This window comes from Centropristis striata, chromosome 24 (genome assembly GCF_030273125.1).
Source record: "Centropristis striata isolate RG_2023a ecotype Rhode Island chromosome 24, C.striata_1.0, whole genome shotgun sequence".
Lineage (NCBI taxonomy): Eukaryota > Metazoa > Chordata > Actinopteri > Perciformes > Serranidae > Centropristis > Centropristis striata.
In genome coordinates, this window is record NC_081540.1 from 18104437 (window position 1) to 18126395 (window position 21959).

General features: G+C 40.4%; 1 pseudogene; it reads right to left on the minus strand.

Annotated features, from left to right (window-relative positions):
* Positions 1-4139: 4139 nt before the first annotated feature.
* Positions 4140-8452, minus strand: LOC131962989 (cilia- and flagella-associated protein 47-like; annotated as a pseudogene).
* Positions 8453-21959: the final 13507 nt, after the last annotated feature.

The following is a 21959-nucleotide window of genomic DNA, read 5'->3' on the forward strand; positions in this document are numbered from 1 at the left end:
TTTAGCTGCATTCTACGAAAATTCCAGCAGGGGGTGCTAAGTTTGGCTGCAAAAGCATTTATGTCCATTCATTTCAGTGCAAAATGAGAAAACTTCTCACTTGATTTATTACCTCAGAATATTTTTTAGGACAACACTATGGTCTCAATCGTTAGTAAAAAATCTTCTTTAAGACAATTTGATGTTAATAGCAGCACTCTCCTAAAAACCAAATCATATCATATGGGTAACAACTGATGATAAATAATATTCCAGTATTCATTTATAAGCATTCTATGATGCATGCATCCAAGGCATTTCATTTAGTGAAAAACAATTCTACCTTTCTCTTTGCTGAATATAAAGCTGACATGGTGAAAGACAGCAGTAACACATAATGACACCCACACATCATTCAGGATGAGTTCTGCACCATTGTAGAAATAATTGTTTAATCAGACGTTATCTTTTATGCATGTTTTTATAATCTGGGAGCAAAATGTTGCTTCAGTCTTGAACAGTGAATGCATCCAATTAATTCTGAAGTTTGCAGTCCTGTATTGGTAACTCACAGTCATAGTCTGAAAGAGTTTTTCTGCTCTCAAGGAAACAATTTGACCCCAAACTGCTTAGCTAAACACTTTTGTTAGGAACAAACTGGAAGAGCAGCACTGACAATAGTTTCTTTTATACTCAATGAAGACTGAATGTACAGTTTATAAGGACATGTTCTATAGGACACAGCAGATAAAATCCTTATTGTCAAAAGGTCTTTTCAAATCTATAACAACAACGAGGGGATGCAAATAAGAGAAGCTTGGCTACAGCCGGGAGGTGGATTGTCCAAAAAAGTCTGCTGCTCAATATCAGCACAATGTCCCTAATACAGAGAACAGAGCTGTTCTCTGTGAAGTTCACCCTGAAGCTGATTCATCCAGAATACAATCAGTCTCTGAGGAGAGCACTGCTGAACATCCTCGACTCAGCCACAGCTGAAACAGACACAGAAAATAGCCACAAATCCAAACTAAAGACCATAAAATGTCTCACTTTTCCTCAGCTGCTTGCAGGAACATGCACAGGTGGAAACTTTAAAACCCAGGTTGCTTTAAGAGTCACTAGAGGTGAACCTCTCCTGTGTGGGGAAAAAAAAGATACATTGAGTGTGTTCAAATCCTCCATCAAAAGATACACTGTAAAACTTTTTTGTGTATATTTATAATAATTAATCGGCTGTCAGGCCGGGCTCAAGCCAGGACTCAGATGCAGAGCAGGTGAACTTAAAAGTTTCTTTAATCAAAGAATGCAGCAGGGTAAGGCCACGTTTATACATAGCAGGGTATTTAGAGAAAAGAATACCCCCCCCCCCCCCCCCCGTTTTCAAAAAAGTTGTCATTTACATCAACCAGCATGGGCGGCAGTGTAGGGAGAAGGATAAAGCCATGCAAGCTAATCAGAATCCTCAGAATCAACAACAACGAATAACACGAGCGACTTCCTGTTCCTTTCAAAACACCTAGATAGAATGAGCGTGAGAACCTAAAACCCCGTTTCTCCCAGTTGACACGACAACACATAACCGGAGTTTTCCAAATTCTCCTCTTTGCCCAGAGTTTTTGGAAATAATCGTTTTCTGTGATAAAAACGGGGTTTTCGTGTAAATGAGAGGCCAAACCGCATGGAAATATCTGCGTTTTCCCCAAGCGGCAAGCTCCGGTCTGGAGCTGTGAAGCCTATGCGGAAGTACCAAAAACTGCAATTCTTCGACTCGCCGCTTGAGGCAGGCTGCAGAAGGGAGCAAGTTAGATTGACTCTCAAGTTAAAATGTCCGATTTCACAGTAGAAATAACAGCCTGGTTCAAATGATACCTCTACTCTCAAAAGCTGATTTCCGCTTCCATGTCAACTCTGAGGGGGGTGAATTATTTTATATCTCACTAGTTTAAGTTTCGAAAATTCTGCATAATGAAGCGGTCCCTGCTCAGAGTGACAGGTGACGTAGCTGACGGCACTAGCCGCTAGCTGTCTGTAGCTATTAGCGCCGTGGCTAATTCACTGGAAACTTTCCCTGTCGGCTGTCGGAGAGTATAACAGGCAAACATCGGACACCACCTGCTGTGTGGTGAGCTGTACCTCATAATAATCCCAGAAAGTCTGTCAGTGTCACATCATAAAGGTAAATGCATACTGTTTAATAGCACTGTGGGGGATTATCATTTTACACGTTAACCGATAAGCCCTGACACATCTGCACTGAGAAACAACCCGCAGATTTTCTAATGTAATACGTTTGTTTTAATCATACCTGAGTAGAAGTTATTAATAAGCAAAAAATATATAATTATGTGCCAGTATGAATCCAACATCTACGGTAATAATACTAACCTAATTACATATAACTCAGCTCATAATAAAGTTTAATCAAGGGTCATCCAAAATAAACAACTTCTAGCTAAAGTAAAATGAAATTAAAATTCAGGTTAACATGTTTGCCTCATGTAAATATCCGTAAACGTTATGTTTATTCAAGTTAACACTGGCGACATTACCGCAAGTCTCAACAAAACCGGTATTTCAAATGACCCTAATTATATATCTAAAACAAGTTGAAGCTGCTGAGGTAAAGTTTTAGAGTAACTTACCGTGAGTTAAGCAGTGTAAGATGGGACACCAACAGACAGGAACATCACGACAGTGTTCGTCAGCGAGCCGGCCGGCTGCTGTCCGTCCCGTTGTAGCATGTAGCCTAGCTCGTTAGCTCCGACAGCCTCCGCTAGCTTGGTAGCTTCAAGCCAAGTGGGCGTGTTTCGGCCGCCTCAACTGCAGCTCTCTGCCCATTTTTGGATTATCCGGGGGAGTTGGGCGGAGTCAGCTTTGCCAAAATGGCGACTGTGGGAACGCCCACAAAGCTTCATTTCAGCTCTTCAGAACCCTATGGGTGACGTCACGGAGACTACGTCCATATTTTATACAGTCTATGGTTTTCCCTTCGTGTAAATGGGGCCTAAGTCCTCACAGAGTGAAAGAAAAAAGGGCTATGAAACACCTGACTCAAAAACTAAACAAAGAAAAATCGCTCCAAAGGAGGAAAAACACTGAATCTATCTACACTAATAACTAAATATAAAAGTCCTAATCTAAGATAAGAAGGGAAAAATATTAAATAATAACAACAAAAGGGAGGAACAAAACCTGGTAGGAAAAATAAAAGATTCTACTAAAACACTATGAGAAACTGAATCAGGACTAAAGGGGGAAAAATAATAAAGAACACAAAATCACTCCAAAAGGAGGAAAAACAAAACGGGTGACTCAAAAAGCTATGAAACTAAGAACTGCGCTTAACTAGTAAGTTATAAATAAAAATCACTCTTGCGAGGAATCCAAAAGGGCGAAAAACAAGACAAGCTGTGGCAAGAAGGAGATAACCGGCTGGTATGGTGACGGGGTTTAACACACTGGACCAAGACAAGGGAAAACCAGACTATTGGAACACATAGAGGGAAGGGAGCACCAGGTGAATACAGACTATTGGAACACATGGAGGGAAGGGAGCACCAGGTGAACACAATCAGTAATTAAGGGAGACAATCAGACAGATTACACATGGGGAAGTGCAAGTGACCTGAAACGAGAGGAGAGTAACTATTCCAAAATAAAACAGGAAATAACAAGACCAGAACACAAAATAAAACACCACCTCACCACGGTGTGACAGAAGTGGGGCAAATACACTTCTTTATAGCCAGAAGATATATCCATTGAACTTTCTGGAATGAACTAGCAGACAAACTAAAGCAGCCAATACACCAATCAACCACTCCAAGGAGCTGCTTGGCTTCTGCATGTGTGACCGGGGCAACTATAAGCCCCTGACACTGAATGTGACAACGCCACCCTGGGAGTTTCACCCAGGGAAATACACACTTACTATCTAGGTTCTTAATAAAAAAGGGAGGAGCAGAGACGTGCGTTTCCAGGTATAGACAAATATGAGATTTTATTTAAATATAAAATAATGTACACAATACTTAAAATGCGCAACAGTGACAGGCTAAAATGGTTACCAGTACAAGGGAGGGGGTGTAAGGGAAGTCTGCAGGAGGGAGTGAGTGAGGGGAAAGGGGGACCACCACCACCAGGCCGGGATAAAGGGAAGTCAAACGCACTGCAACACAAGAGACACGCAATAAGTTTTTCACACAAAATCAAAATAATCATGCAAAATGCTGTAAATTATACATGCAAAACACAGGCAGGGGAGAAGCAAACAAAAAGAAAGACCTCCATCATGTGACCCACCGCCTACAGAAATATGGCAGCCCACCTGTACTGGCACCAAACAACAACTATCTAAAAATCACTCCTGGTTCTGAATGTCGACTGGAGGACTCTGATCCTGGTTTTGGGCAGTGATGCTGTTGCCCTCTGGGAAGATGATGGAAACGGGCTGGATCTTTGTCCCATCCACCAGTTCCACCTCATCCACTTCAGCAGATACGGTCGTTCCACTTGGATATCCCGAGGCCAGCAGGGTCACTGTGGCAGTTGCCTCGCTTCCCAGGGGTGTTGGTGTGAGGAAGATTTGAGGGGGGTGGATGGTGATGAAGTGAAGTAGGGCAATAGTGATGGACAGCTCTCTGTAAGGTTGATGTTCCTTCTCTCCTCCCTTCCCGTCTTCCAGGTAAAGAGGGAGCGACAGTTTGGTGACTCTGCCAAACCCTGTTGTGATAACCTCAGGGTTGATGCTGACCATTAAGCAGATGGACTGGCTAGGACCCAGGCTGCCTGATGATGGAGACACCATACATAGCTCCCCTTCTGTTCCGTTTTCTGTTTCTACCGCAATTTCTCTGCAGTCAAGCCACCATTTCACTTGTTTGCTCACACTTGATTGCCAAAAAAAACTGCCTTTACACACTGATTTCAGCTCCACTGTCTTAGTGTAAGCATCTGACTGCAGGGCCAGGGGCTCGACATGGAACTCTAGGTTAGAAGGGGACATTTCCACTGGGGCACCCAGCACTATGGCCTTTACGCGATGTGACTGTTGCATTGCAACGGTGACAGACTGTAGAGAAGATTTGTCGGACCATCTCACTCCGTTGACAATCATTGGCAGCTCAAAGTCATACCAGTCAACGTGGGTGGGAGAGAAGACAATGGAACAGTCCACTGTCTGGTTGCTCTGGACTTCCACAGCATTTACACCTGGCTTCTTCTTTGAGGGCTGAGAGAGGTGCACAGAGAAGTCTGTATGTTCTGTCAGGTCAAATGTAACACTGGCTGGGGCCGAGGAGTGGTTCGTCAGAGTGAATGGGATCGCTCGCCGAGAACCAGCATAGACCTCGTAAAATTGGAATTGGGACACACTGATGTGGACATCTGAAGGCTCCACTGACCCGTCCACTCTGAGTTCAATGTACTTCTTGTTCTTTAGAGCAATCTTTAATCTGATGGAAAACCTGATGACAGAGTCAGGGTTGAAGTGGATCCTGAGCGTAGTCTGTCCCCCATTTGGCACCACGCCCTCAACTGGACTCACCACCATGCCTGGCAGAGGACACACATCTTGCACCTGGAAGAAGGCATGGTGTTTTCTAGTGTTGTGCAAGACTGCAGTTCTGATAGAGGGCATGTTGAGAGGCACTGATCCAAATCTGACCTGTTCCTCTGCCAGCCGGACACTGGCTGGTGCAAACTTAGCAACACAATGCAGGCGAAGTGTATTTCCCTCCCGGACACAGAGGTCAAAGTCTCCTTCTGGAGATGTCATGTCCAAGAAATTGTGTTAAGTTATATGTTTTGTCCTGTGTCCATGTTGTCTCGTGGCTTCCTGTTTTATTTTGGAAATTAACTCTCCTCTCGTTTCAGGTCACTTGCCCTTCCTCGTGTGTCACCAGTCTGATTGTCTGCCCTGCCCTGATTGTTCCCACCTGTTCCCCATTACCTTGTGTGTGTATATATAGCCTGTGTTTCCCCTTGTCCTGTGCCAGTTCGTCTTGTCTCGTGAAACAGTAAGACCCACGCCAGCCATTTCCTTGTATCTTGTCCACGTCAGGTTTTGTATTTTTGACACTTTGCTTCATGTTATTTTGATACTTTGTAGCCTTCATGTTTTTCCTCTCTTGAGTGATTTTTTGTTGTTGTTCCTCTCAGTGAGTGATCTTTGTTTTCTCGTGTAGTTTTTTGATTTTCCTCAGCAAGAGCGATTTTTCTTTGTTACTTTTTCCTAAATAAAGGATAGTTTATTTGTAAACCTTGTCTGAGTCGTGCATTTGGGTTCGGGTCCACGTTCAGTTGTGACAGGAGAGGAGGAGAAGGAGGGATACCACACCACCTCACAGTCCAACTCGCTGAAAGGCTCCACTGCACCTGTAGCTGGTAGAATGGAGAACATGATGCCATTCCCTGTGTCGACTGGTCTCCATTTGAACTCTGTCGCCAGGTTACGCCGGTTTTTCAGGGTTACCGAGCTCCTGTATCCCGACTGGGCGAGCATAGTGTGGTTGGGGTGGAGCACCAACACGGTGGTGGACAGCTCCAGAGCCACAGGGATGACCTGGGCTTGGACCAGTATCCGACCACGGTGTCGCTGGTTCACGGAGTAGGATACAGGTCTGTCGAAGCGACCCAGCTTATTGCTTTGAAAGGTGAGTGGTAGGGTGTTGAGGGAGTGGGGTGGCAGGACGTGGGAGAGTGGGGAGGAACCCTGCAGCTCAGGGCAGTCCACCTCAAACTGCAGCCACACGAACACTGGCAGGTGATTGGTCAGCTTCAGCTTCTGAACACACACTGACTGCACACACACCTCTCCAAAGTCCACCAACAATGGACCTATGACAACTTGGAAGAGCTCGTGAGCTGTCAGAGTCCTGTTGCAGTCTGCCACCATCTGGCTGGTCGAGGGAATTGCACTCATTACCTGACTGTTAACCTGCCGGGTGGTAGATGTCATGTGTTGGGGGCAGCTACATTTGCCTGCTGGGGAAGCAGAGCTGCAGTTTGACTTGGTCTCTGAGATCTTACTGCTCTCCAGGACACTGAGTGAAGGTGGAACAAGCCCTTGAGAAGGAACAATCCCAATATCCACGTCATCCTCCACTTTTTCCGGCTGTCTGCGCTGTCTGTGTGCAGGCCTGATGCTTGGGGCTCTGTCATGAGGGAAAGCCAGGGACTCCTCCCCCTCTGTGTCCTGACTCCTCCCCTTGCGATGTTTGTGAAGTCGTGTTTTGTCGGCGCTGAGGACAGACGGTGAGCCGGTTGGATTGGTAACCGCTGGAAGGATGCCAGGATTTAGTTTAGGCTTGGGGTGTGTGGTCTCACACACAGCAGACAGGTACAGAGGGACGGTGTGGATGCTGCAAGGCTGGAGTCCAGTAACAGCAGTAACCTCCGGACAGCATGATCTAAGACATCCAGCTTCAGACACACCTGGAAGCTCCCTAGCTGCCGTGCAGTAAAAACCAAAACTACATCTTGGCATTGCCCTGGGGCAATTGTGCCAGTGGAGGGCTTGGTGGTAAAATGTGCCAACTTGTGGAAGCGGTAGCTGACAGGAAGTTGGGGGCAGAGGTTCTGTAGCACACACGGCAGGTCAACACGTTGACCTCTCACACAGTTAGGGAAAACAAATCTTTGAGAGGGACTAGGTACCAGAGACACAGGCAGTCCATAGCCTGTCACTGCCAGCTCCACACTGCTGTTACCATTGTGGTGGATGAGGCCATGTCTGCTTTCCACTGAGTCAAACAGAAGGGGAACACAAAAGTCCTGTCGGCTGGCTGAGGGATCACTCTTCTTCTTCTCTTCGCATGAACTCTTGCGGATGGGGCTGAAGCACACTGCCACAATGGTTTCTTCATGTGCTTTCAGTAGACCTTGATTGGGAACACAGACCAACACCTGAGAGACGTCTTGGGTGGTCTGGCAGCACCTTTCCATCCTCATCAGGGCGGCGTCTGTTCCCACCTCAGTCCCAGCAGCAGTGTCTTGGAGCAGGCAGACCCAGTTACATGCCTGGGGTGCATTGTTTCTCAGAACCACTTCCTTCATACGTGATGTCCCAAAGTAAACAGGTCCAAACCACAGACAGGACAGTGGAGCCCGCTGCGGGTCAAAAACCTCCAGGAGCTGGTTAGCCATCTCAACCCTTTTTTCGGAGAACTGGAGCAGAGCGATTCTGGAGTTGCAACCTGGGACAAAGACAGTGGAAGTACACAGGTGTTGCGGCACCAAACAACAACTATATAAAAATCACTCACAGGTAGTATAATTAAGCAAAATAACCCAAATTAATGTCCAAAGTAAATTAAGTAGGGACAAAAACAGCAGTAGGTCAGAGCTCCTCCGAATAGGGCAAAAATAAACCATATTAACAAAATAAATAAATATGCCACAAAATTGCTACTGAAGGTATTGCATTACCTTGGCAATTGTCTTACAGCAATTAGGTCATGCAGCAATCACCATCATCATCATCTCATTCCTGCCGCGAAAGGTAAGTAGTTAAACATGTTAAACATGATGGCACACAACTCAAATGTGAATGTAAAAGGTAACATTTGTTAAAAGGGGGAGTATCTGAAACAAAACCTGGTTAAAAAAATATAACAAATGACCAATTTACCTGAGAGTTACGGGTTACTGTCTGCATGTGATCTGGAATACAAATGCACTACGTGCTACACAGCGCAAGGAGGGGAGGAGAGCAGCCACTGCGTCCACATATAGCTCTAATCCTTCCTGCAACAATCTACATGAATAAAAAAAATACTTAAGTCTTTGCTAAAAACATACTTCTTCATACCCATGACAGTGCGCACCTTACCGGGACAAATATTGCTCCACCAGGACGGTCGGGTAGAGAGAGCAAGGCTAGCCTGCTGCGGGCTGCTTGCAGCTACATTTAAAGGGACTGTGAGGTGATTAGCACTCACCTGCTATCAGTCAGGCTGATTAAGGGGTGTGGCTGCACTGGCAAGAGGAAGGGGAGAGCCCTCCTCATCACACATGCATATTGTCTAAGGCAGCTATTCTCAACCTTGGGGTCCCGACCCCAATTGGGGTCGTGAGATGATTTCTGGGGGTCACCAAATAATTTTGTAAGTCAGCCCTGTCTCCACTGTATTAAAGTGTTCATGTGTTAATGTGTTTTAGTCTTTTTGGTCATTTAATGTCTTCTTTTTTTGGTCATTTTGTGGGTGTGTTTTTTTGTCATTTTGTGTGTTTGTTGGTCTTTTTAGATCTTTATTTATCCCAAGCTGGGAAATTAGAGTGCAAGGAAATTACATTATTTAGTGTCTTTTTTTTTTTTTTTTTTTGGTAATTTGTGTCTTTTCTGATCATTTTGTGTCTTTTTTTGATCATTTTTGCCATTTGTTGTCATTTTGTGGTCAATTTGATTCTTTTTTTGGGTAATTTTGTGTCTCTTCTGACAAATCCCAAAGTATCAAGTTCTTACTTTCCAAGGAGTCTCTGGCTTGAAGCTGACTGTTACACACTCAGGAGGTCAGAATGGACCTTTAAACTTATAGCAAAGGACTTAGATTAAAAGTAGCAATAAAATATACAAAATATATAAATGCACAGACAGAGAGATGTTTTAGTTGTTGTCTGCTTCATTATTTGTCCAAAATTCGTCGTATCAACTGAGTTTGTATGATCTGAACTGTGAGATTCTGTTCAGTGAGACAACATGCCTGTTAAATTGGGGGTCGCAACTCAAAATGGTCTAAGGGATGATGCTGTGCCTACATCTATCTATATGTATTAATGTGCAGCGGATGGACTTTCATGCCGGAGATCAGAGTTGGTCTTCCATCACAAACCATGCAATTAACTAATAGTGCATCTACTGGTACTGTTGAAGCCCGTTCATGTGAATATTTGAAAGAGTTTTATGAAAAAATCAGGACAGGTTTCACTTGAAAAAAATGCACATTTACATGCAAATTGTCCCCTACCGGGTCTGAAAAAACAAGTCCGAAAGTCTGTCTCATCAGCAACGAGTCTGAGTTGGCATTGAGTTGAAGCATCGTAGCTCGGAGGAGCTCATTAAAACAAAAAAAGAATAAAAAGGAAGAAATGAATCTGAACTAGCTCATTTTAATTTCTGTGAACTGAACTTTGAGCTAGCTCTTGTGAAGTGTGAACTTGCACAACACATTTAATGCACACAGTGCCATGCATATGCATGCTAAAACTCTATCTTAACTGATAGCCAGCAGCACCCGAATGCATCATCTACTTTATAATTTCATCAAAATAGAACCATCATTGACAAAATTAAAATCAAGTTTCATTGAAAAAGACCTGAAACTGATGATTAAGACTATAAACTCATTATAAGAATATTTAATGAGAAAATAAATCAAGTGAGAAGAAGGCTAATTTTCTCATAGATTTCTATACAATGAGACTTTTTTCTTTAAACCAGCAAAGTTGCTGATCATTACACTGGAAAAAAAGACACAAAATGACCAAAAAAAGACACAAAATGACCAAAAAAGACACAAAATAACTAAAAAAGACACAAAATGACCAAAAAAGACATAAAATGACCAAAAAGACACACAATAAGACACAAAATGACTAAATAAGACACAAAAAGACACAAAACAACTAAAAAGAGACACAATAAGACACAAAATGACTAAAAAAGACATCATATGTCATCATTGGCTAATTTTCTCATAGATTTCTATACAATGAGACTTTTTTTTAAACCAGTGAAATCGCCCCACTGCTGATCATTACATTGGAAAAAAAAGACACAAAATGAACAAAAAAAGACACAAAATGACTAAAAAAGACACACAAATACAAAATGACCAAAAAAAAGACACAAAATAACTAAACAAGACACAACGAAAGACACAAAATGACCAAAAAAGACATAAAATGACCTAAAAGATACACAATAAGACACAAAATGACTAAAAAAGACACAATGAAAGACACAAAATGACCAAAAAAGACATATAATGACCAAAAAGACACACAAAATGACCAAAAAATGACATCATTTGTCATCATTGACTAAATTAAAATCAAGTTGCATTGAAACAGACCTGAAACTGACGATTAAGACCATAAACTCATTATAAGAATATTTAATGAGATAATAAATCAAGTGAGAAGAAGGCGGATTTTCTCATAGACTTCTATACAATGAGGCTTTTTTTTTAACAACATTGAAGTTGCCCCACTGCTGATCATTAGAAAGAATACACAGTGGTTTCACACAGCAGAGGCCTTTAACCCTTTGATGCACAACATATAAACACTTTCTAATGCACAAAAATGACCCACATTAATTTCAAAAATGAACTTGTGCATTAAAAGCGTGGTGTTAAAAACAAGGTTTTTATCCAAAAAGTAAGAAATGAAAACAAAAAATGAGGACGTATGATGATCAAAAACATGTTAATTGAGAAAAACCTGGAATACTGAATGATGAAATTAATTAATTGCAAAGATATAGAATTCAAAAACTTAGTAGGGTCACTTTAGACCATGGGTCTGAAACTCGTGGCCCGCGGGCCAATTGTGGCCCTCGTGACGATATTTTGTGGCCCCCACCTTGATATGAAAGTTTAATGTGAGTTTTTTATGAATGGCACTTTACCGTGTTGTGTGTGGAAGGTGTCTTTTATTACGTTTTTTGGTAATTTCGTATCTTTTTTTTTGTAATTTTGTGTCTTTTTTGGTAATTTTGTGTATTTTTGTGGTCATTTTGTGTCTTTTTTTGGTAATGCTGTGTCTTTTTAAAAATAATTTTGTGTAATTTTGAATAATTTTGTGTCTTTTTTTGGTAATTTAGTGATTTTTTTCAGTCATTTAGTGTTTTTTTGTAATTTTGTGTCTTTTTCAGGGATTTTGTGTCTTTTTTGGTAATTTAGTGTCTTTTTTGGTAATTCTGTGTATTTTTTTTGGTAATTGTGTTTTTATTTTAGTAATTTTGTGTCCTTTTTTTTTGGTAATTTAGTGTTTTTTCAGTCATTTTGGGTCTTTTTTTGTGGTCATTTTGGGTCTTTTTTTGTGGTCATTTTGTGTCTTTTTTGGTCATTTTGTGTCTTTTTTTAAAGTCATTTTGTTTTTTGGTAATTCTGTGTCTTTTGTTATCATTTTGTGTCTTTTTTTAAAGTAATTTTGTGTCTTTTTTAGTAATTCTGTGTCTTTTTTTTATTTATCATTTTGTGTCTTTTTAAAGTAATTTAGTGTTTTTTCAGTCATTTTGGGTCTTTTTTGTGGTCATTTTGGGTCTTTTTTTAAAGTCATTTTGTGTCTTTTTTGGTCATTTTGTGTCTTTTTTTAAAGTCATTTTGTTTTTTGGTAATTCTGTGTCTTTTGTTATCATTTTGTGTCTTTTTTTTAAAGTAATTTTGTGTCTTTTTTAGTAATTCTGTGTCTTTTTTTTATTTATCATTTTGTGTCTTTTTAAAGTAATTTAGTTTTTTTCTGGTATTTTCTGTCTTTTTTTGGTAATTCTGTCTTTTTTTGGTAATTTTGTGTCTTTTTTGGTCATGTTGATACTGCCCCCAGCAGCCCCCAGGTAATTTTACATTTGCATCAAAGGGTTAATGTCATTTTAATGTAAATATGAGTGAGCCTTTTTTCAGACGGGCACCATTTGGTCGCTCGGTTGCAAAGTGGCCCTTGTTTGGGCAACACATTGATTGTGTGGCCATCTGTTGCTCCACCAGAGCCAGTTTCAGAGGCGTCGCCCCTGATGTTTAATGAATAAGAGTATTCCTCCAGCTGGACTGAGCCATAGTGAAAGCTGAAGAGTGAAAGAGGCAGCATGGCTCTGGGGCCAGACGTGCTCTTCAGAGCGGAGCCGCTATCCAACCACCTCTCGAGACCAGCGTCTCAGATAAGCCCCGAGTGTTTGATGGGAAAAACTGTCTCACTTCCTTTATCAATCTCAAACAGAGAGCTTTTTTGCACCATTATTCTGTGCTCTAACTGATAAGGTGTGGAGAGCCCAGGGTGGCGTGAAAGACATATTGTGGAGGCCTGCGGTCTGCAGAGATAAAATGAGAGTGAAGCACAAAGGTCAAAGCCATCGGAGAAGACGCTGAATGAGTCTGTCTTCTGTTCAAGATGCTCAATACGACATTCACCGATCATGTTTAATTCCGAGCCTTTATCAGGAAAACGTCCCATGTTGTGAGTGATACATTACAGCCATGGTGCTGGTACCTGAAAATGATTTCAGTTTCGGTGTAAAAGGTCAGTGTTTAATTATTCAACCCATGAGAACCCATGTAACAAACACTTTAAATCTTCTAGAATCTCCCATATTCAGCTTTATGCTTCACATTAACTCATTAACCCTTTATCGGGCGAAGAACCGTATTTGATAACCTCAGTGGGGGGAGGTAATATTTCGAGAAAAAAGTTGCAAATTTACTTTTTTGGTAATTTTGTGTCTTTTTTTAGTAAGTTTGTGTCATTTTAAAATCATTTTGTGTCTTTTTTTGGTCATTTTGTGTCTTTTTTGGGTCATTTTGTGTCTTTTTTTAATATAATTTTGTGTCTTTTTTGGTAATTCTGTGTCCTTTTTTGATCATTTTGTGTCTTTTTAAGTCATTTTGTTTTTTTCTGTCATTTTGTGTCTTTTTTGGTAATTTTGTGTATTTGTTGTTAAACAGAACTATTAATGTCACAATTTTGTGGAGATGCAAAGAAAAATGAAAAAAAATTATGTTTCTGTAAGCAGAAAATGTGTCTTTTTTAAAATTTTAAAATAAGAGATATTATCAACATAAATACCATAAATGCCCAATATGACACATATGTTTTCTTTAAAACATCATAAATGTGTTCTATGTGGTCCACTTGTTTTGTTGTATATCCCCCATAATGTTCCTTTAAGGATTACTGGGTCTGGGTTCTTATGGGTTAAACTTTAATCCACTACTCTGTGTGTGCAGAATTTGAGCCCTTTGGTCACCCCACCTACTCTACACCCAATAACACTGACAGCCCTCTTCACACTCATATCCAAATGGCCAGGAGTGGCCATGACATTTGGTCCTTTGCCCACATGCACGAGGCTCCATGTGGACTGTTGTCAACATATGGCATCACCAATATTCTCATAGAAACAGAAGGCTCGGTTTAAAGGTTCAGATGGCTTGAAATGTGTCTAAAAAAATGTTCTCTGACCACATCAGACAATTCATAATTCATACAAAGAAGATTATTATGTATAACGGGTTATTACAACTATAAAAGAGCAAGGACTTTTTTTCTGTCATGACTCGTGTCCAGAAAAAGTAGTTAATATTTTCTATTGTGTAGTCAGTGAAGACTTGTATATGTTTTCATAGTGAGTAACTAATAATTGTAGATAAGTAGACAAAAGAATGAATGTAAATGATGGCATAAATATATTTATAATACAGTATCTCACAAAAGTGAGTACACCCCTCTCATTTCTGCAATGTTTTAATTATATCTTGTCATGGGACAACACTGAAGAAATGACACTTTGATACAATGTTAAGTAGTCACTGTAGAGCTTGGATAGCAAAGTAAATTTATTGTTACTTCAAAGTAACTCAAAATACAACAATGAATGTGTAAAATGCTGGCAACAAAAGTGAGTACACCCCCACTGTAAATGTCAAAATTGGACCCAAATGTCAATATTTTGTGTGGCCACCATTATTTTCCAGCACCGCCGTAACCCTTTTAGGCATGGAGTTCACCAGAGCTTCACAGGTCGCCGCTGGAATACTCTTCCACTCTTCCATGATGACATCACGGAGCTGGTGGATGTTGGAGACCTTGCGCTCCTCCACCTGCCGTTTGAGGATGCCCCACAGATGTTCAATAGGGTTTAGGTCTGGGGACATGCTTGGCCAGTCCATCACCTTCACCCTCAGCTTCTTTAGGAAGGCAGTGGTCGTCTTGGAGGTGTGTTTGGGGTCGTTATCGTGTTGGAATACTGCTCCGCGGCCCAGTTTACGGAGGGAGGGGATCATGCTCTGCTTCAGTATTCCACAGTACATGTTGGCATTCATTGTTCCCTCAATGAACTGTAGCTCCCCAGTGCCAGCAGAACTCATACAGCCCCAGACCATGACGCTACCACCACCATGCTTGACTGTAGGCAAGACACACTTGTCTTTGTACTCTTCACCTGGTTGCTGCCACACACGCTGGACACCATCTGAACCAAATATGTTTTTCTTGGTTTCATCAGACCACAGGACATGGTTCCAGTAACCCATATCCTTAGTCTGCTTGTCGTCAGCAAACCTTTTGCGAGCTTCCTTGTGCATCTTTTTTAGAAGAGGCTTTTTCCTGGGACGACAGCCATGCAGACCAATTGAATGCAGTGTGCGGCGTATGGTCTGAGCACTGACAGACTGACCCCCCACCCCTTCAACCTCTACAGCAATGCTGGCTGCACTCATACGCCTGTTCTCCAAAGCCAACCTCTGAATATGACGCTGAGCGCGCGCACTCAACTTCTTTGGTCGACCATGGCGAGGCCTGTTTTGAGTGGAACTTGTCCTCTTAAACCGCTGTATGGTCTTAGCCACCGTGCTACAGCTCAGTTTCAGGGTGTTGGCAATCTTCTTATAGCCTAGGCCATCTTTATGTAGAGCAATAATTCTTTTTTTTAGATCCTCAGAGAGTTCTTTGCCATGAGGTGCCATGTTGAACTTCCTGTGACCAGTATGAGAGTGAAAATACCTAATTTAATACACCTGCTCCCCAATCACACCTGACACCTTGTTACACTAACTAGTCGCATTACACAGGGAGGAAAAATGCCTAATTGGTCCCAATTTTGGCTTAATTTTGAGATTTTCACTTGGGGTGTACTCACTTTTGTTGCCAGCATTTTACACATTCATTGTTGTATTTTGGGTTACTTTGAAGTAACAATAAATTTACTTTGCTATCCAAGCTCTACAGTGACTACTTAACATTGTATCAAAGTGTCATTTCTTCAGTGTTGTCCCATGACAAGATATAATTAAAACATTGCAGAAATGAGAGGGGTGTACTCACTTTTGTGAGATACTGTATATTTCTGTTTACAACTCTAACCCGGATGTTGTTGTCCGCTAGGCGGACACAGAGTTAAGCGGTGTAGAGTGACTAGAGAGAGGGAGAGAAAGATTTTTGATTTTTTAGATTGTATGAATGATAGATTGATTGTAATTCAATGATCGTCTTTTTTGGTAATTGTGTGTTTTGTCTTTTTTTCAGTCATTTTGTGTGTTTTTTGGGGTAATTTGGTGTCTTTTTTGTGACATTTTGTGTCTTTTAAAAAAACTATTTTGTGTCTTTTTTGGGTCATTTTGTGTCTTTTTTTGATAATTTTGTCTTTTTTTGATAATTTTGTATCTTTTTTTGATCATTTTGTCTTTTTTAAGTAATTTCATTTTCTTGGGTCAGGGTTAGGGTCATTTTGTGTCTTTTTTTGCTAATTCTGTGTCTTTTATAAATATTCTTTGAGATTTTATTGTTTTCTTGTTCAGTATAGCTTGCTTAGTCTACCGCCCCCGCGACCCGGCCCCGCACAAGTGGAAGAAAATGGATGGATGATATAAAGGCACCACATTGGTGGTACATTTAAAAGAGAGCTGTGTACACTGAATAAATGTGCGTGGCCTAGTCTGGACCTCTGGGACTGAGCTAAAGAAAACAACACAAGTGTAAAGGAAAAGGAGTAGTGGTTAGAGGAAGAAGTGGTAAACCTTAAAAAGCCAAGCTGACAGTGCATCAATGTGAATATCAGTTCAGTCACCTGGAAAATATCAGAGGGCAGCTTGCGTTACATCAGGTCCTGTCTTCGTGAGGCCTCTGACTGATGTGGATGTTGACATGAGGCAGAGCTTGAGCTCAGTGATTGGTGCGAGTGCTAAACAAGCTTTACTCATTTACAGCGTCTCCCCAGGAGAGCAGAGGGACTGCCTGACCTGAATCTGCCGTCTGCTGCCCCCAGCTACACTGGGGGGAAACACATAGTGTCAAAATTGTTTGTCTTTTTTTGCTTTAAAGAGCTGTTTTTAAAAATCTGCTCGCTGCTTCTGTCTGAATTACACTGATTAATTACAATGATTAATAATGATAACTATAATGATTACAATTAATTTGTATTACACTGTACACCATTGATGTAAATTTTCAGTGAAATCTGAACAGTATTCTACTGTTTTAATGGCATACTGTATATTGCAATACAATCTGGGAGAAATATCTGTTGTTAGCTGTAAACCAAAAATATATGTGACATGTGGAGAGGTGGAACGGTGGAGTTTCTTCTGTCAGCTCAGACAATTTGAAGCTTGATCTACCTCACGTAGTGTCATCACCTCTGAAGGACATAACTGGACAGATAGTTTGAGAAGGTTATTCAAAGTCCTGTGTTTGTGGGAAGACCTTAACATGAAGTTCTTTAATGTAGAAATTTTGTTCTGGATGGAAAACAGAAGTGTTGTATTACACTGTAAACCATTGATGTAAAATTTTAGTGGAATCTAAACAGTATTCTACTGTTCATAACAAGTTGTATCTATACTGTAAACCAAAAATATGTGATTACAGCACCTTAAGAGAATGCATTTTTTAAATAATATTTCCTAAATTAAGCATGTATAGTGAAAATACAATTGGTCCAAGTACAGAACCTTGTGGAACACCATGACTAATACTGTACAGTGCCATACTGCAAAATGCAATATTAACCCTAACCCTAACCCTAGTGTCATCACCTCTGAAGGACATAACTGGACAGATAGTTTGAGAAGGTTATTCAAAGTCCTGTGTTTGTGGGAAGACCTTAACATGAAGTTATTTAATGTAGAAATTTTGGTCTGGATGGAAAACAGAAGTTTTGTATTACACTGTACACCATTGATGTAAATTTTCAGTGAAATCTGAACAGTATTCTACTGTTAAATGGCATACTGTATATTGCGATACAATCTGGGAGAAATATCTGTTGTTAGCTGTAAACCAAAAATATATGATTACAGCACCTTATGCAATTTTTAAAATCATATTTCCTAAATTAAGCATGTATAGTGAAAATACAATTGGTCCAAGTACAGCACCTTGTGGAACACCATGACTAATAGGGTACAGTGTCATACTGTATAATGCAATGTAATCTAGAAGGAAAAACATGTGACTATACCACTTTAGGAGAATGCCATTATTTACAGGAATTTACTGTGAAAAGCTTTACTGTGTACAGCAAATATTCAGTAATTTACTGACTGAACTGTGAACACTATTGTGCTGGAAATTTACAAGAAAACAGTAATATACTGCAAATGTATTTATAATATCACACCGTATTATTAAAATATAGTAAGAAAGTAAAAAAATCAGTACTTTGGAGGCAAGCTGGCAGGTTTTATTTTATTTTTTACTATAATGTCACTATAAAATTGTACAGCGTGTTGTTTATTAATACCACTAGTAGATCTAGTTTTAAAGTCCTGGATTTTAGTGTTCAAGGACTTTTTTTCTCAACCTCGTTGGGTTGGGGCCCCATTTTGGATATTTGTTAATACATTTTTTATGAAAGAATAAGTAAATAAGCATATGAAACATGTAGCTATGAAGAGTCTTTTCAAAAAAGGTGCCAAAATGAGACAAATTACACCAATACCAGATTAATAGTGATCTTAGTTCAGAAGTATTAATGTTGTTTTTTATACTTTTTGCCTTTTTTAAGGTGTCCAAAGTGTTATTGTGCTGGTCGACAGCACTGCCGAAAGAGCATTTTTTTTTCTCTAAACTTGGATTGAGGTTCCTGCTGTGGAAAAGCAGGTCAAGTTCCTGAGTCCTTCAAAAGGATCCTGGGTTGATGGAAGAGTTTGTGCAGTTAAAAGGACTGAAGTGAGATTTCTCACTTAAAAGCAGAGCCGCTACAAGTAGAGTTGCCCCGACAAAGTGCCCTGCATCTATTCCACTCTATAAAGGCCACAGCACAGATGAAGCACCCTGCAGCAGATCTGTACTATTAGCCACTTTGGCGGCCCAATATCTCAACCACCTGCGAACAAGTCCAGTTAATGATGCAAATATTTGGTTCTCGCACATTTTCTTTCTGCCTCTGTACAACATGTTTTCAAAAGAAGAGACAGAAAAGCAGCAGAAGCCCCGGCTTCCCGTTGAGAGCAGGGAGATAAAGATATCCAAGTGTTGTTTGAGACGACGTGTGAATCCACAGCACCGCGGCTTGATACAGAAAGCTGTCAGGGTGCTTTATCCATTCCTGTGCTGCAGCAACAACATGATAAATGCGCAACTGTTTAGGAAGCATGTTTAGCTCAGCGGTTGCAGCTTCAAGTTGAATTAAATTTCTTGCAATTACAAGATTGAAACAGTTTATTCAATGGAGTATATGCATAAAAATGCATAATGTGGGGCAATTTTACGCTCCGAGTTCAATTTTTTCAACTCTAGGGTCAAGCAAAGCTGCTTAATTTAATGATTGGGCTCTTTCTCAGCTCTAGTCTAAACCATAGACTGTATCTAAATAATGGACATAGTCACCGTTATGTCACCCATTGGTTTGTGGCCCGTTGGAAGCATCAAGTTCATTGTTACACTCGTCGCCATCTTGGGTCGCCATCTTGTTTTCGGAAACGGCAAGCAGACCATATCTGGACTGTGGAGGAGCGAGAGAGAAGCCGCTGCTAATTCATGTTAGCATTAGCTGGAGCATTAACTGGGGTGTTAGTTTTGGCTAGCAAAAAACAAAAACAAAATGTACATTACTTACCTCAGAAAACTGAACAGCGACTCCTTGGAGTGTCTGTTAGTCCAACCAAACGCTGAACAAGACATTTTTACTGAACAAAACGTTCAAAGTTATGAGACCAAACCGCTAAATGTGCTTTTTTATATCTATATAACATTATATATAACTTTATTGACACGTTGCCGTGGATACGCATTACTCTGCTTCTCTCCTGGTGACGGCTCGCCTTGTTGGTGACCTGTCAATCAAAGGTATCTTCTATTTTCTTCTAAATGGGGCCATTATTTGAACTATTAACATCAAATTGTCTTGAGGAATTGTCTAGCGATTGAGACCATAAATTTAAAATTCTGAGGTAATAAATCAAGTGAGAAGTTTCCTCACTTTGCACTGAAATGAATGGACAGAAATGTTTTTGCAGCCAAACTTAGCGCCCCCTGCTGGAATTTTCAGTAGAATGCAGCTTAAGGCATTTCCTGGTTTGCCTCCCTGCTCAGACCCGGAGGTTGCCGCCTGGTCTAAACTTAAAAATAAAAAGCTGGATGCTTGTTCTCATTTTGCATTGATGAGTTTGTCATGACACATGCATTTGTTACGATAATTTACTCAATTTGATCAAAAACAAGACCTCACGAACAGCCAACATTCAGCAAGTGCAACACTACAAGCCATAGCATGCCAGCTAATATTACATTACACCAGCACTGAGTCCAACAGTTTATTTATCTTTGCAGATCAATTTTGGTGTTGGAACTGCTCTCAATTCCCTAGAAACCACTGCAGACCAGCTTTAGATTGATCTATTTGGGGCTTATAGCAGTAAATTTGAGTTAATACAGGGTGGTAATGGTTACACTGATAGACTCACTAATTACATCTACACCCCTGACCCCATGAGGATAGGACCACAGACCCTTAGGCACTAGCCCTGTTTGTTCCTATTCAGGCCATCCCTGCTGCTCTTTGTTAAACTGTGCTGGTTTTATTGCTCACATTAACTATCCTCTTCTTCCTCTGTGAATTAATTCAGAGCCTTTGGTAATAAACTGTAACGGCATCTGTTGCTGCAGGATTTTGGATTTTGCCAATGCAAACACTTTCATAAACCTGGGGCAATATTGTGTTGTCTTTATTTATTTAAACCTGTATTTAGACAGGTTACTCTCATGAAATAAAGGCCAGAGGCATATTATAAATAAACCTCCAGAAAGTCCTTGAGAAGACCAGGTTTCTCTCTGTCGTTTCACATGTTTAATGCCTACACGTAGCAGATCTGGTGTAAATCTGTCATAGCAAACCTAGAATATCAATTGTTGACCATCTGATTTGAAACAACCAAAGCAGACGCTAAACCTGCCTTTTTTGCCTATGAAGAGAGGACAAATCCAGTTTGATTTGGGGTTCACCACCAAGGATACACAGTTGGCACCAGAATCCGGGGTTCACAACCACGTTAAGTTTAACCCTCTGGAGTTCATGAAAGCACCGGAGCTCGACTTCTTCATGATGTCATGACTTAAAAACTTCTGCAGCATGGAGCCCTGCTGTCAGCTTCCCTCTAAAGTTTTGGCTTTTCTGGAAGTTTCCATTTCTCATTTAGTGTGTCAACTCTTTTTCAGCAAAAGTAAAAATCACTACGACCAAGTGTAACATGATTTTACTTTTACTTCGATTTTTTAAATTTTGCATTGTTAATGCAATCTTTTGTGTTTACTGTTTTTTTGTGGTTTTGTGTGATTTTGGGGTCTTTATTGTGTGTTTTTAGTTATTTTTTGTGTTTTTCCGATGTGTAATTTTTTGTGGTTTTTATATGTGTGTTCTGTGTGTTTATTTGTGTTTTTTGTAATTTTGTGTGTTCTTGTTTTTTTGTGTTTTTTTTGTGTGTGTTTTGTAGTGTGTTTGTGTGTGTGTGTGTGTGTGTGTGTGTGTGTGTGTGTGTGTGTCTGTGTTTATTTGTGTTTTTTGTGTATGTTTTTGTTTCTTTATGTGTGTTTTTTGTATATTGTGTGTGTGTGTGTGTGTGTGTGTGTGTGTGTGTGTGTGTGTGTGTGTTTTTGTGTTTCAAAATGTTGATCCAGAAAGTGAAAATGACAAAATAATAATGAGGTGAGGTTGAGCTGAAAAAGATGGTACCAGCATGGCATGGTGATCATTATTTAAGTTGCATATACAGGCAGAATGAAAAAGAGGCAAAAACCAACAAAATAGCCCCAGACTCCATAGAGTTAAGCGA